Raw genomic sequence first — 15,578 nt, 5'->3', positions numbered from 1 at the left:
GGGCAGACCCCATTAAAAGATTTCCTCACACTCTCCCTGAACCCCATGGGATTGTACAGTTTCAGATTGTGGTTTACAAATGTGGTTTGTAAAGTGCACTTAAGTCAGCTGGTGCTGGTTTGTGAAGTGCACTTAAGGAAACTGGTACAGATGTCAAGGGGAAAACTCTGATTTAACAAATGAGGAAGTATTTTCTGAAGATGTGTGTGTGAGAGGAGCAGAGACAAAGGAGGGAAATGGGGAACCCTGAAATTTGGTGCTCATTCATGCACCAAAAGACCACAGTTTGTTGGACCAGTAATATTATGGCCAAACAAGGCCAAATAAGTGTGTGTGTGTGTGTGTGTGTGTGTGTGTGTGTCTCATTGTTGAATCCCCCCCCCCATAGGTTTATCTGGTGCCTTCTAAATCTGTTGACCCTGGTCTTTGACACTGGAGATTAGATAGATAGATAGATAGATAGATAGATGATAGATAGATAGATGATAGATAGATAGATACAGATAGATAGATAGAGGATAGATAGATGATAGATAGATAGATAGATAGATAGATAGATATAAATAGATGATAGATAGATAGATAGATGATAGATAGATAGATGATAGATGATAGATAGATAGATAGAGATAGATAGATAGATAGATAGATAGATAGATAGATAGATAGATGACCCACCCTTTACTTGTGACTAATTCATTTTAAATTGTTTTTAATATTGTATTTTAAATTGTTGTGTTCCACCCTGGACTTATGGCGAAGGGTGGGTAATTAATAATAATATTAATAGTAAGCATGTTAAGTCAAACCACTGGGTCATTCATATCCTACTCCAACTGCAAATCGTATCTCCCCACATCTCTCCTCCACCAAAAAGGCACACTGACTACTGCTTGCCCTTGAACTAAGAATTACTCCCTCCCACTTTCTTGATACTACCTTCAGAAGATGTAATAATCTACACCAAGATACCGTCTACAGATGCTGTGGAGCCACATGGTAGCCACCACTTCTGCAGTAGTTCCTACATCACTCCTAGGAAACTATTTTTAAATGGCACCCGTGTAATTTTGATCCATCACTTCTGTGTTATGTAAACAAACAAAGAAAAGGAAACCCAAAAGGTCCATTTGTATCAACTGCTTTTAATGTTTTCCTAATTTATTCCTAATTTATTACACCACCCTGATATAAATATCTAAATAAGTGAATAAATAGATTAGGGCCCAGTGTGCATGCAAAGGTAGCACGATCTCTACAGACCACTGTGCCTAGTAAACTCTAATACAGGGAATGCAAATCAACAGCGCTCCTAAGCAAGCCAAGAATGCCCCAGGTCTTGGCACCTACAAGTTCAGTTTCCCTTATGGGAAAGGAAAAAAGAACCATCATAGCACACACTTAATGTTGGAATATACACAGTCTAAGGCATGTGCAGGTTCTGGGACCATAAAACAGAATCATGGTGGCATAGCCATTTGTTTAATGGAGAGCCTGGGGGGGGGGAATGGGGACCAAATTCAGAATAAAGGCCCATGGAGCATCACAATAAGGTAAACTGGGGTTCTTTGTAAGCAAAGTCACCTCTGTCTAGATTGTGAAGTTCAAAGGGGGGGGGTGATTTTTGAGGCACGTAGCATGTTTGTTTGGAAAGGAAGTAAAGGTGCATCTACTGCAAATCCAACACACAATCTTCATGTTCATGTTCGCAGAGTTGCTGTCTCAAAACACACCCATAAGATGTCTCCCTACTAAAGCAGCAGCGTTGTCTACTTCTCCCAACTCGGTTCCTGCATGCACATATCAAACTTGTACGGTCTTTCAGCCCTGCCCCACCTCTCTATCTCCCCCGGCCCTGAGACAGACCACAGATGTTCTCACCGGAGATCTAAACTGATCACTTGCAGAGTCCAAGGGCTGCCTGCAGGCCTCCATCCAGCCATAAAATGACCACCAGAAAGGCAAGACTGCCCACCTTTAATCCACCAGGCCACTGAAGCACAGCCCTGTGGCTTTACTGCATGCCTGGTGCTTGCAGCCCACAAAACATGACTGGTGGATTGCATTTGGCTTGGTAAGCTCTAAAGGTCTCTTAGCCAAATGATAGGAGGTTTTAAATGCCCTTTGCAATAAATGTTTGAATGCTTGGCTGTTGTTCCTGCTCAGTTCTGTTTTTCAATACACATACTTGCTACAGAAATGGGGAATAGTGTTCACTTATTTATGATATTTTTTAGGCTGCCTTTAAGGCCAAATCCTCACAAAGAGCCTTCCAACATTGTATGTTTGTTTGAATCTAATCCTAACACACCATAAGGGGCACTAAGAATACTAATGAAAACAGCAGCATTGGTGCAAGTACCATAGAGTCCAGAGATCAACTTTCAAATAAATAAAAATAGCTAAGAACTATTTCAGCACCAAAGCAAACAAGCAACATGATAATCTCCTAAGAAGAGTTGCTTCTAAACGAATGGGTCTTTAAGGACCACTTTAAGCCCTAACCTGCAGTCCTAACCTTAAAAACAAGACACTTTTGCACCTGAACCAATATCCCATCTGTATGCTGGTCTCTTTATCCACACAAACTCCACTGGCTTTGCATACATTTACCCTGCCTGGAATGGTTGCATATTTATATTCCCAAGTAATGGAATCACCCGCATCTAAATTAGTAGCCGTGTTCCACGGATATCAAGTCAACCAGGGAATTCAGATACATTTAGAAGAGAGTTATGGTTGAGAATGTGCAATGTTGTAATGAAATGTTTCAGACATGTTCCTAGAATTATAACATTGGGCAGTAGGCGGCATCTTGCTGGTAGCCTCAGTTGAAAAGCTAAAGAATTACGCTTCTCTGGTAACTAGATCACCCTCTTCCAACAGAATCTGCAGCACAAGTTGGAACACAAGCAGCAGGGCTGTTGGGGATCCTATAAAAGTGAAGCTACACTGAACTTTCCAAAGCAGATAGATCAGGGTTGGGAACTGGATCCAGTCAGGCCAGATCCTTATGTCTCCTGCCACCTGCAGGACAAGTTTGGCAGATCAGGTGATCTGTTTTCACTCAGCCATGCAGTTTGAAATTAAAACACGTAGGCACCAGTATGATATGTTTGATGCTTTGAAGTCTTGGCAATCAGCTGATCATCAAGACTTGTATAGAGTTGTTCAGGGTGCTTTGAAACTTCAATGATTGTGAGGTTTGCCAAGAGCAGTGCATGAAATTTTGCAGGTACAACACCCTATTAGGCCCAACCGCATCTTTACCTGCTCCCCGCTCACAGGCCAAACAGGGAGGTCTGGTTGGCCTTAATAAGACCCATGTAGAGGAGGTTCCCCACCACTGAGATAAGAAAGTTAAGACACTCAGAGATAGAAAAATCTGTTAAAATTTTCAGTTGGCCTTAAAATGCTCTCAAGCAAAAAGTGCTAGACAAGAACAGAAGCTGTAAGTTGCACTTGCCAGAACATAAACTTAGAATTTCACCAAACGAAAACTTCAGTGAAGCATAGCACATTCCACCTTGTTTAGCTTTTGACCTGCTATGATCCCTGTAGCAGAACAAGCTTTTAGCTCTTAGTTGCCTCACACTTTATGCTTTGGGTTTCTGACTCAAGCAAGTGTTTCTCCCAGGTCATTCTGGTAATTAAAATTGTAGCACAAAAAAAGGATTTTTATGTAAAGAAAGGCAGGAGTGGTTCACCTTCCCGTATTCTCAACACACCTTTCTTGAGACCAGATACACTTATGTCCCAGTTTCAGTCATGGGACTGATATTCTATTGACTCATACCTCTCTTCAGCTTTCTTGAAAATACCAGAGATCCTACTTCAAAATGCAACAGTGCAATATTCTGCCTACATGCATAAAAAATGCCTTGCACCTACTTGGATCACTCAACCACCTATTCCTGTTCCATCATAAGAACATGAGAAGTGCCTGTTGGATCAGGCCAATGGCCTAAGTCCAGTCCTGTTCTCATAGCGGCAAACCAGGTGCCTGTGGCAAACCCAAAGCAGAACACAGTACAAGATCACTCTGCCCTCCAGCAGCTCCCACCAACTGGTATTCAGAAGCATTACTGCCTCCAGCCACTGATTGCCATATCCTCCATGAATTTCTCCAACCCCCTTTTTAAAGCCATTCAATTTGGTGGCCATCTCTGCTTCCTGTGGCAGTGAGTTCCATAGTTTAACTATGCGCTGCATGAACGAGTACTTTCTTTTAGCATTCATCTTTCAACAGTCAGCTTCACTGGATGCCCACAAGTTCTAGTTTTAAGAGAGAGGGAGGAAAAAAACTTTTTTATAAACTTGTCTCATATCATCTCTTAATCACCTTTCCCCTAAACTAAAAAAAACACACCCCAAAATGCAATCCTGCTTTTCCCTTGTCCTTATGAGCTTCCAGAACAACCACCTCATAAAATCAATGTGCTTCTTTACTACAAGTTGTAATAATTTGGCCCACTGTTTGCCTTCCTTCCCCACCCCACCCTCCTCCATGCTACTTCCAGAACCCTTTCCACACCTCCAGCCTGAGCACAACAACCACAACTACATTCCTCCTTTCCCCTCCCAATCCTAGTCTTACTTATCTTTTTTTTCCCTTTAATGTCACAAATGTTTACTTGTGGCATGGGGGCATTCAGCAATAATGTTGCATACTTGATGAATGGTAGATTAACAGTTAAGGGCAACTCGTCCAAAAGCAATGGGTGCAAGCATCTCTCCTGCTGCAAAAACAACAAAAACAAAACAAGATTCTGGACATTTTGCTTGCAGTGCAGTTCCCCTGGAAGAAAGGTGTTTGGGCACCCTTTGCATGACGACTTAAGAGGTGCCTGGCTATTCTCTGTGCCACTGTGCCCTGTGAAAGGCAACAGAGACCCACGAGTGCAAAGTAAGGATGTCCCGATTGCCTCTAGTTCAATGCAACATGATCTTCCAACACTATGCAGTCCTGTCCTCTTAAGACTTCATGCCAGTCCACCAGCTGTCATCGGAGAAATGAGCAGGCAGGTATCCCGCCCCGTGCAAAGAGAGAGTTAATACTGCAGCAGAGAGAAAACAGAGAGAGCGCAAGAGAGAGAGAGAAAAGTGCTGAGTCACTAAGCCACCTTCCACTGCAGCACTTTCATCCTGCCAGATGCCAGAGCAGGAGCAGCTGAGCCAATCCTCTTTGACTTAGGTCATTGGAGCTGCTGTGACTCTCCCAGGACACCACCACTACTCAGAGCAGGGCAGGGAGGGAGACGTAGCTGTACATTTATCTCCTCCCTGCAGTTATTGCAGCCACCTGACTGCAGAGGCTGTGGTGCAGCAACTCCCACTTCATGCTTTCCCCATGCTTGCAGACCAGCTGCAGCCTCAGACAGACCGAGGCTGCCTCGCTCGCTTCAGAGCCCTCGTATTCTGCAGCCCATGGAGAGTTCTACAGCAGTCTCTCTGACCAGTCTCCCACTCCATTAAAACTGTTGTTTTAAGCACACGTTTTTGTGAATAACACCTCCAAAATAACTCCTTGCACCACCCATGTGCAAGGGCGGAAGGACACTTTCTGTGCACTTTCATAGATCAGCAAACCATGTTTCCACATGTGAGAGTTTGTAAACATTCCCTGCAATGTGTATTTGGCACCTTTGCATTATATTAATAATACAACAGCAGCAGCAGCAGCAGCAACAAGCATCTATATAGGAATTTTGAATGTCCGGGTGTGCTGCACAGCCATTATCTTATTTGAAAATATGGTCTTATAGTCTCCAATATATAACAGTTACAAAAAAGTGGGGGGCAAATGCAAACACAAAATCCCAACTCCCCCCCCCCCACCCACCCCGGATGGATAAATTTATTTAAGTTTGCCAACGTTGAATCTGTGATTTTGGTAGTTGCCATTCTTCAGGGTTATCAATAAAACATTTTATAAAAGGATGCCATATTTCAACAAAACCATCTACATCACATCTATTATCGTGTTGCAATCTGTACAACTTTTAAAGGTAGGTCAGTCTTATCCTCTCCATATTGCAAATGGAGGCTGAAACAGAAGAGAGTGACTTGTGGATAGCCAACTAGTGAGATCATGCCAGGGGTGAGGTTTGGTTTTGTCTCCTTACACTTCAGCAGTGGTGGCCAAACTTGGCCCTCCAGCTGTTTTTGGACTACAATTCCCATCATCCCTAGCTAACAGATCCAGTGGCCAGGGATGATGGGAATTGTAGTCCCAAAACAGCTGGAGGGCCAAGTTTGGCTACCACTGCACTTCAGTCTCTTTGGCAGCAAACTCCACTGAACTCCGCTGAACTTACTTCTGGATAAGTATTGCAGTGCACACCTCTAAGTTTCCCAAGCTCTCTAGCCTACATTAGCAGCATTCACAGATGACACAAATAATACAACAGAGGATTTAAAGCCATGCGGCTCTTCTCTGCTGCCTAAATTTGACCACGTCCATCACAACATCTTGATTATTTTCTGTTACGTCTTGTAATAAGCTGCCTTTGGCTATATTTTTAGAGAGCCTGACCAGGAACTTTAAATCTGTTTAAATTCTTAGATTGCCACACAATAGACAATTACATCAGTAACAATACCCACGCCAATGTGATTAAAAAGAGCAAAAGGAACTTGCCACACAGGGAATTTTCCCCTTTCCTAATACGTGTACACACACACACACACACACACACACACACACTGCTACAAAGGAGGACAAAGCTATTTTTATCCCCACTTGTTAGTCAGGAAACTGATACCCAGATAGGACAGAAAATGAAAGGAATTTAGCAGGGGAAGGGGGGGGCGCTTTGTACACATACACACTTCTTTTAAGTAAGAAGACTGTTTTACTGGATCAACCTTGGCTAAATGGTCTCGCAAGGGGTCAACTCAAGGCTGGCATGCTTTGTGCTGCCCAGCGCATGAAAGTAATCAGCAGAGGGGTAGGGGCTGAGCATGAACAGAAGCATACCTTTGAAATTACCTTTATTGGTTGGCAAGGAAGGGAAAATAGAGAACAGCCTTCTCATTTTCACAGACAGATAGTAGTTAAAGAGAAAATTCAGCACCAGCTGCTGTCCAGTCCTACCCACTCCCTAATGTATCTCTCCCTTCTTTGGTCCATGGCCTGGTTGTTCTGGGGTTGTTGTTGTTTTTTTAAAAAAATAATAATTACCTGCACTTTGTACAGCTACCCCATAATAAGAATTCTCTTCGTGGCTCACAAAGCCAAACATTAAAATGCAGTGTGAAATAAAAACCGTAACAAAAGAATAAAAAAACTGAAACACAATTTAAAACTTAGTTTACGACAGTCTGGAGGGTACCAGACTACTCTACACTGACTACTCTACATGTTTGGTCAGGCTTCCGCAACCAGGTGCCCCCCAAGGAGTTGTTGGGCTACAACTCCTACCAGCCTCGGTCAGAAATGCTGGGGACTGAAGCACCTGGAGGGCACCAAGTTGGGGAAGGTTATGCTATGTTACTTGTTGGCTTTGCGGGGGGAGTCAATTTCTTTCCACCAGGACTGCAGCATGTGGAGAGGGGAGGTTGGAACCCCTCTCGATAATGGAGGTTCTTTCCTTTCTTCTGTTTTTAGGTGCAGTGCAGAGTGGGAGAGTCCTACCATAACTTAAATATATGAACTCATGTGCTGGTAAGTATTCCTGTGGAGGACCTGAAGACAAGGATCTGGCCCATTTGCTAATCATCTCTTAATTCATATCCAGCTTTAAAAGACTGGGCCCACTGTGCTTCCTAGTCAAAGGCAAACGTGAGGTATAATGTGCTAAAGTCAGCTCCTGTTCTGAAAAAAATGGCAATTAAGTCAGTGAAAGGAGAGTTATCCATGCCATGCCACCCCTGACTGATAGGCAGCGAGCTAAACTAAGGCACATGAGTCTAAATCACTTGATCAAAGTCATAAGTGGGAATCAATCAGTCGCTGTAAGGTGATTCCTGAAAGTTTACCCCACCCGGTAAACACAGGTTCATCCTTCTTTCTTTTGTAGGATTCACAAATCCTCATTCCTGTGAACACACAACAATTATCTCCACTCCTAACCATTACCCTAGCATGACCCAAGTACAATTTATTAGTGCCAAGGAAGTTGGATCTCTTGTACTCTTTGTTTGCACTGTGACAAATGGAATTCTGTTTGCTTGATGGAGATTTTAATGACGCCAAAGGGATCTAACTTGCTTGCCATCCATACAAAGGATGATTCATTGTGCTGGGTTGGCCCACTGGAATTTGCAGCAATGGGAGGAATTAAAATGCAGCAATGTGCATTCATAATACTTTTGGTCCCACAGTAAGCATGCCATTGCACTGGAATGCGGCAGGCTGTGTAAGGCTCAATCCAGCTGTTAGGAAACAGGAAGACAAATGAGTCCCTTTTCTTGGCACTTATCCGCAGGACAATGTAGGAGAAAGCAGAATTGAAGGGGAAGAGCCAGCAGGGTTCCCATCTATCTCCAGCAGCTACACCATCCACTTCAAACTATTTGTGTTCCTGGTGCACCTCATATGCAACTCACATGCCCCTAACAAAGGAAATCCAAGGTCACCTGACATATTGTCTAGTGATTTTTCATCCTACAAGCAACTCACCTATCCTTCCTCACACTCAAATTATTGAAGTATCTGTTCTCTTCCTGTATCTTTAATAAGCAAGTGCTCATTATTATATGCAAGCCTTGTAATGTCCTGAGGCTCAGCAAGTCCTAAGGCTCAGTACATATCATGTAGCAGGCTGTTAAAAAGAAGACAACGATGACATTAGTTTCACATTATGGGATCCAGGCAAGATTTTGGTCCTTTTAGGAAGCTGCAAGCAGATTTGAGTAACTAATTCTGCATTACATTATTTCCTATCTGATTGCTACTGCATCCTGGGAGACCCTGATAACCTACACCAGGGAAAGAAATATTGAGCTGAGGTATCAACAAAGCGGGATCTGGTGGTGTGTGTGAGAGAAGCCCTTTTCAGGCATTCTCAGGGCAGATCACAGATCCTCTGAGCTGCTTCATGGTGGCAAGACTTCCCAGACCCTACCAATGTACAGTGCTCTGAAACATCCCCTGTGTTTTGAGCTTCACTCAGGAGACAGAGAAGCTGCTTACCAACAAATTGAACGAAGTCCATTCTGCAGCCCTTGGAGAAAGGAACAACCATTCTCCCTAATCACAAGAGCCAGCATATAAGGGACTCACTCTACTACACTACTTTCTCATGCAGAAAACAGGAAGGGTATTCCTTCCTTGCCGGCATTAATAGGAGGATAAAAAGGATAGAACTGAATGGCATGTGCACTAAATGAATGATTGATGGGAGAATCAGTCAATATATTCACCCACATATAAAAGTTTGAGGGTGTAAAGAAAAAGTGTTTCTAAAAAAACAACTACACATAGCTCTGATCTGATTTGCCCACTATTTGCCCTCTGTTCCAGGAGCTGCATTTAATGTTTTTTTTTTAAGTAACAGGTGCTCTGATTGTGGTTCCCTTGACATCTGATCAAGTTTGGGACATGGGCAGCCTTTCCCAAAGGTCTTCAGGATCAGACTCCATATGTCGAAGCACAAAACGCTTGAAAAATGGCGTATGTGCATGGATGGGATAAGAAGCGTAAAAAAATTAGGCTTGGCCAATTCACCCGAAGAGATACTGTGAGGTCAAGAAAAGTAGTTACGCTCACCAGATAACATATCTATCATGCAAATTGCTGCCCTCAGATGCAGGCTTCATAGATCTTTTCTGCCTCTTTATTTGCAAGATGAAATACATTGTTATTCTGTGTATTCCTCAAAGGCGACAAGGAAGCTTGCTTGGGTAGGTATAAATCAAGACATTCTGGCTAAAAGATTGTCACAGCACCCAAAGAAGCAACTGACCTCCATATAAATCAATGTGTTTCTTTACTACAAGTTGTAATAATTTGGCTCACTGCTGGCCTCGAGGTATGATTTAGCTAACAAATTTCAGTGTTATAACCCAGGTGTCTTTTAAGTGACCATAATGCATGGGCACCTTGCACTTCTCAGCGATTTCACGTTTTATTTTATTATCCATCAGCTTTATGCTGAGACACTGGAAGCCTTCAGTTGGATCTTTCTGTATTAATTATTTGAATGGGCATGTAATGCCTGGTGCATATGAAAGAGATTGTGGAGATAACATGCCTCTTTGAGCCGTTTTTCAGTCTTTTAACTTCTTACCTCAAGACCAGGATCCAAGATAGTGGAGTTATACAAGGAAGGGGGATTTTCAGTATCAAAAGAACAGAACACCATTGTGCAGGACTCACCACAATCACTTGTACTGGCTAGCTGCTAGGCACCTTGGAAATCTTGTGACGGTTAAGAAAGATGAGTGACCTGCATAGAATGAAACATCAACAGTCAATATTACTTATCATTTCTCTTTGCAACCTCCTAGAATTCACATCCAGCTGGGTCATTTAAATCTGCATTCCACAACCCGTATCACTGAGTAAGAAAATGTATATAAATATAACAGGGTATAGCCAATGTGCTATAGAAGTGTTTCTGCAAGAGCAAAGCAAAGGAACCCTATGTTTATCAATCTCTACTATGCCACATCCCAAACCATTCCAAAGGGTCCCCTAAACCTCAGTAGAGGTTTTGGAGGGCACTGGGCTGCACTGCATAGGAGAGTTTGGCAAAAATCAAGTGATCTATCTTCCCCAAGTAGAAGTGCTTTCAATGGTGCAAAGCCACTGTGGGGTGCAACACATCTTTATCCTACAACAGAGCTCAAGTTGGTGTACACAGTGGCGTAGCGTGGGTTGTCAGCACCCGGGGCAAGGCAAGTAATTTGCGCCCCCTAACCCTAACCCCCAGATGTTGCGCCCAGTGCGGCCGGCCCCCCTGCACCCCCCACGCTATGCCACTGGGTGTACATGAGGTTGCCAAGTGAACTTGCAACTAGCCCCAGAGCTGCTTAGCTTCAGCAAGGTGGAGGCATCAGTTTCCTTCAAAATGTAGCCCTGGTTTCATAGAAATGTTCAGTTTTACTCAGATGAGTTGTTTGTAGAAGCACTACTGTAAAATAGGCAGCAACCCTTTGGAGGAGCCATGAATAAACTGGATTTCTTACTGAATCAGTAGGTGGACAAATTAAATACAGGGCAAGGAAATTTAGTTAAGGTCTAAAACAATGCAAAAGTAATTTTAAACACAGGCTGGAAGCAATTCTGGCATGCAAAGGTAATTCAGCAGCAACATATTTTCACTTATTTGTAGACTTTTAATCCAGATTGTATTCATGTATTTATCCACCCCACAGTGACACACTTCCATTCCAGGAAGGATGTGGCATTTGTGGGAGGGAAAATGGCATCATGAAACAGAGAGAGATTATTTTTAAATTTTCAATTGCATGCAACTTGATCCTACATAAATTGCTCAGGTGTGGCAAAACAGGTGTGGCAAAAATGTCGGTTTCAGTTTCTCATTTTTCTGGTCCTAAGTTCAGTTGACATTTCCACATCAACTTGCATTTAAAAAACAAAACAAAAAACAACATTCCTCATGAAAATTCATTTAGAGAGCACTTTTCCTGATATCAACCTTGTTGCATGTAATTTCCCCTAACACATTTTTGTGTGTTATTTTCACTAACATATATACTTGCCCATAACATATATCCATCACTGTGCCCATTTTTTGGTTGGAGAACTGCACTGCAACATTCAGGAAAGTGTGAATGCCAAAGGACAGCTGTGTTTCTGTTTGCATATTGTTTCAGGGAGTGCAAATTAGGCAGGTTTATTTGCAAGCGTGAGCTGAATTTCTCTCCCATCCACACTCAAAAGTAAACCCTACTGAGTTCTGTGTATCTTCCTTTCAAATAAGTGTGCAGAGAGTTTCAACCTTACAATGCAATGCTATACATGTAAATCTTCTCTGGTGTGACTGCAGTTTGACTGAACCATGGTGTAATATCCTGTTTCTGAACAAACTGTGCTTTGAACAAACTAGTTTACTATACTCAGATGCCAGAATAAGCTGTAGTTTGTTCCAAACCACAAAATTTAAACTTTCTCCCTTCATACGTGGAGGAAAGAGGAAGGTAGAGAACACAAGCCTAAGGCTCACACCAGCCACCAGTCCTCATAATGCTAAAACATGGTTTAGTGTTACATATGAACAAGGTCTAACAATACAAGCCTGTGTCTGTTTGGACACCAAATAATTACAGGGTAGTTCTGCAGAGGTTTGATCCAGGTTCAGTTGGTGTATACAGCCAAGGAAATCAAGGATCCAGTTCTAAAGACTGAGCTACTATTTGTGAGGCAGCTAACAATTTTAAACATGGACTGCTACGTGCAGACTCATTAATACTTCACCTGCTCAGGGACCCAATTTCAATGCCCTTCACTAATCATCATTCAGGAGAGACTATCCACTAACTCAGAGAAGGCAACAAAACACTCCACCTCAGCACACTGAAAAACCTAATTCTGGAAGAAAATATAATCCACTCAAAAATATCATTGCTACTTGGCTTGGTTCAATAGCTTTGGCCTCCTCTGGACAGTAGAACATTCAGCAGCAAAAGATAAAAGTAGCAATAAAAGTAGCTCGCTTCAGAGACCTGCACAAAATTATTAGTGTACCAAGTCATGCTGTATTGAAGTGTGCAAAAAGAAGCATGTTTACAGTTGTCTTTTGCAGAGATGAAAAGTAATACAATGGAATGGGACAACTGGTCATTAAAGATACTTCCACTGCATGTAAATTGCTACACAATATTCAAGGCCAGAGAGAGGAAATAGAATGTAATGTAAAATATACATTAGCCTGGTCCTCACAAAACGCTAAACCATGATCAATAAAACTGTGGCTTATTAAATTATGGTTTAGTGTTATGTGTGAATCCTGCCAACAACCCACAATGTGAACCCATGTTTTGTTGTTGGCTTGCGAACTTTGATTTGTTTTAACTATAGCTTTGCATTACATGGGAATCTAGATCCCTTTCTTAACTATGTTGTTTTTTTACCACTGCATGCCAAGTGGTCACCAAACCACAAAAGACACAAGGCAAGAATACCTGGGGAAAAACACAACAAAGTTTGAGAAACAAGGCATGGTTTGTTTGATCATCTGTGGGAAAACTAATGGTTAACTCATGGCTTGTTAAGCAAACGATAGTTTAGCATTAGGTGCAAACCAGGCCAATGTCACCCATACAGTACATACTCTTTTTGTGCTATCTTCTGCAGTACAAACAAGTTTTTGAAGCAACACCTACAAATACTACATGCCAAAGGCATATATAATTAAATAAGCCAATGATATTTTCTAGAATATGTTCTGGTTTTTTAAAAAATAAAGCTTTATTTAAAACATGTATAGGCAACCTTTCTAGGTCAAACCTCTGGGGGTAGCTTCCAATATGCAAACTGCCATAAAAATTACCCACAAACCAGCACTAACAAGAAAACATTAAAACCAGCATAACAGCACAAAGACAGATGACTAACAGCTAAAACACAACTCAACCAAGCAGCAAAGGTAATTTTAAACAAGTGGGTCCTTGATGCCCTCTTAAAATTCTGCAACAAGTGGCAATAATTCAGTGAAATCTTTAGGTTGTCATCATCGCAAGACTGCATTCTACCTTCTGCCCAACAGGTGACCACCAATTAGGAGCTTTAGGATTGAATGCCTTGACATACTGCATACTGCTCTTGGGTTCATGTTCTGCTTGTTGGTTTCCCACGGGTCACTGTGACAACAGGATGCTGGACTAGATGAACCATGGCTAGATGGTTTGTTTCAGCAGGCTCTTCTTACCTGATCATGAAACTGAATGCAGTGCATCTGATTATCACCTACACAGTTCATCCCCACTGTTTGATGGGGGGGGGGGACACTTGTAGGATCAGCGTAAGTTATTCAGTGTGCACCACTGCCTTCTCACTTTTCCTGTGGAGGTGGTCCAGGAATGAGAACATGCTTTCCAATGAATGTCCCCTACAGGTACAGCCCAAACCCAGAAATGCCCAATTGTGTGGCCAGTTTGACGAAGGAAAAGCAGCAGCAGAGAAATGATTTTCTGCATAGGAAGAATACGAAGGCAATATTTTCCTCAGATATTTGCAAGCAAGTAGTGGAAGCACTGCCTCACCCTGTAACCTAATGGAAGCCGTCACTGTGTCACAAATGGAAGTGGATGACAGAAAGTCAGAAAGAGGTCACCAGTGGACACAAAGGTCCTTTCATTCAAAGCTTCTCTGCTTTATAAACAGAAGCTTCTTCGGTGTTTTTCTTTTTCACTGCACATGATTCTAATTCTTAACAGCCTTGTCTGTGTCTTCATTTCTTAGAGGAGAGAAGTGCTGAGCCCAAGGGCTGAGCTAAACTTTTAGAAAGAAAGGCCCTATCTGCACTATACGTATAAAGCAGTATCATGCCATTTTAAACAGCCATGACTTCCCCCAAAGAATCCTGAGAGCAGTAATTTGCTAAGGGTGTAGAGACTTGTTAAGAGACCCCATTCCCCTCACAGAGTTACCATTCCTGGGAATTGTTGGGGGGAACCCAAAAACTGGCTTAGGGGCCACATGGGAGCAGGAGATGGAAAAGGGGGAAGTCCCATTGTGTGAACGGACCTCGTTCTCCTCTCGCATGCCCCATTCAGCACTACATTGAGTTCCACACACAGGAACACAAGGGCTTTTTCTTTTGGATTCACATTACAAACTCGTTTAAGCAAAACCCTGCTCTGTGCTGCAGTGCAGAAAAACAGAAACCAGTATTAGAACCGAGGCCAGTGGTCATGTTAAACCAGCACTTAGCACATGGCTGGCACTGCATAAATGTTAACAGTTTTGCCAGTACAGCAAGCAGGCTTCCAGGTAGGTGACCTATCAGACTTTTGGGAGGGCATTAATCCTTAAACTGAAACATTTTGTGTTCTGGCATTTGCAGCTGGGATTGAAGCTCATTAGGCTTGTTTTGCATGCCTATAAATAGTCCAGGTTGTCAGTTTTCTAAAGTTTAAAGAGCTATTTTAAGTCCAATAGGTTCAAGGTTACTGGTTTCTGAACCTTAGTTCCTATGATTGACTGTGGAAATGTTTTTTTCCTTATCTGCTTTTCATTAAGCAGCTCCAAACAGCACGCTAGCTATTGAGCAGGCCTGTCTGCTTCTGCTTTTACCCTGCGACTTCTACACAGATCTTCTGGTCCCACCTTAGATGCACAGTGTGGAGACAAAGTGTTCACTGAGAGAGTGAACTGGTTTGCACATAACAAATGCTAAGTCAAACTATGGCTTAGTGCATATGTGCAAACATGAGGGTTCTAGAGAAATTCACATTGCTGTGCTCCTCTGCCAGTCCTTTTTCTGCTGCACTGCAGCTGAGCATAGCAATGGTTTGATGTCGTATGTTGTCTGAAATCAGATTCATAGTTTGTCTCCTCCAGACAAACCATAAACTGTAAACCCAACACAAACCACGAGCCCAGGGGGGGCCACTAGGTGGCGCATCGGAAGATGGCTGACAATAACATCTCTCCGACCCACACGAGG

General features: G+C 42.5%; 1 protein-coding gene across 5 annotated transcripts in view; it reads right to left on the bottom strand.

The window, feature by feature from the left end:
* SYT2 (synaptotagmin 2) overlaps positions 1–15,578 on the bottom strand; it is a 149,499-nt gene that overhangs the window by 30,011 nt on the left and 103,910 nt on the right. For all 5 annotated transcript variants that reach the window (XM_079979663.1, XM_079979667.1, XM_079979664.1 and 2 more), the window contains one exon: positions 10,322–10,391. The gene's annotated coding sequence lies outside the window, so the exon portion shown is untranslated. The remainder of the gene's footprint in view (positions 1–10,321; positions 10,392–15,578) is intronic.

Source organism: Podarcis cretensis, assembly GCF_951804945.1.
Source record: "Podarcis cretensis genome assembly, chromosome: 6".
Classification (NCBI taxonomy): Eukaryota; Metazoa; Chordata; class Lepidosauria; order Squamata; family Lacertidae; genus Podarcis; species Podarcis cretensis.
This window is presented reverse-complemented; position numbering and strand designations above follow the sequence as displayed.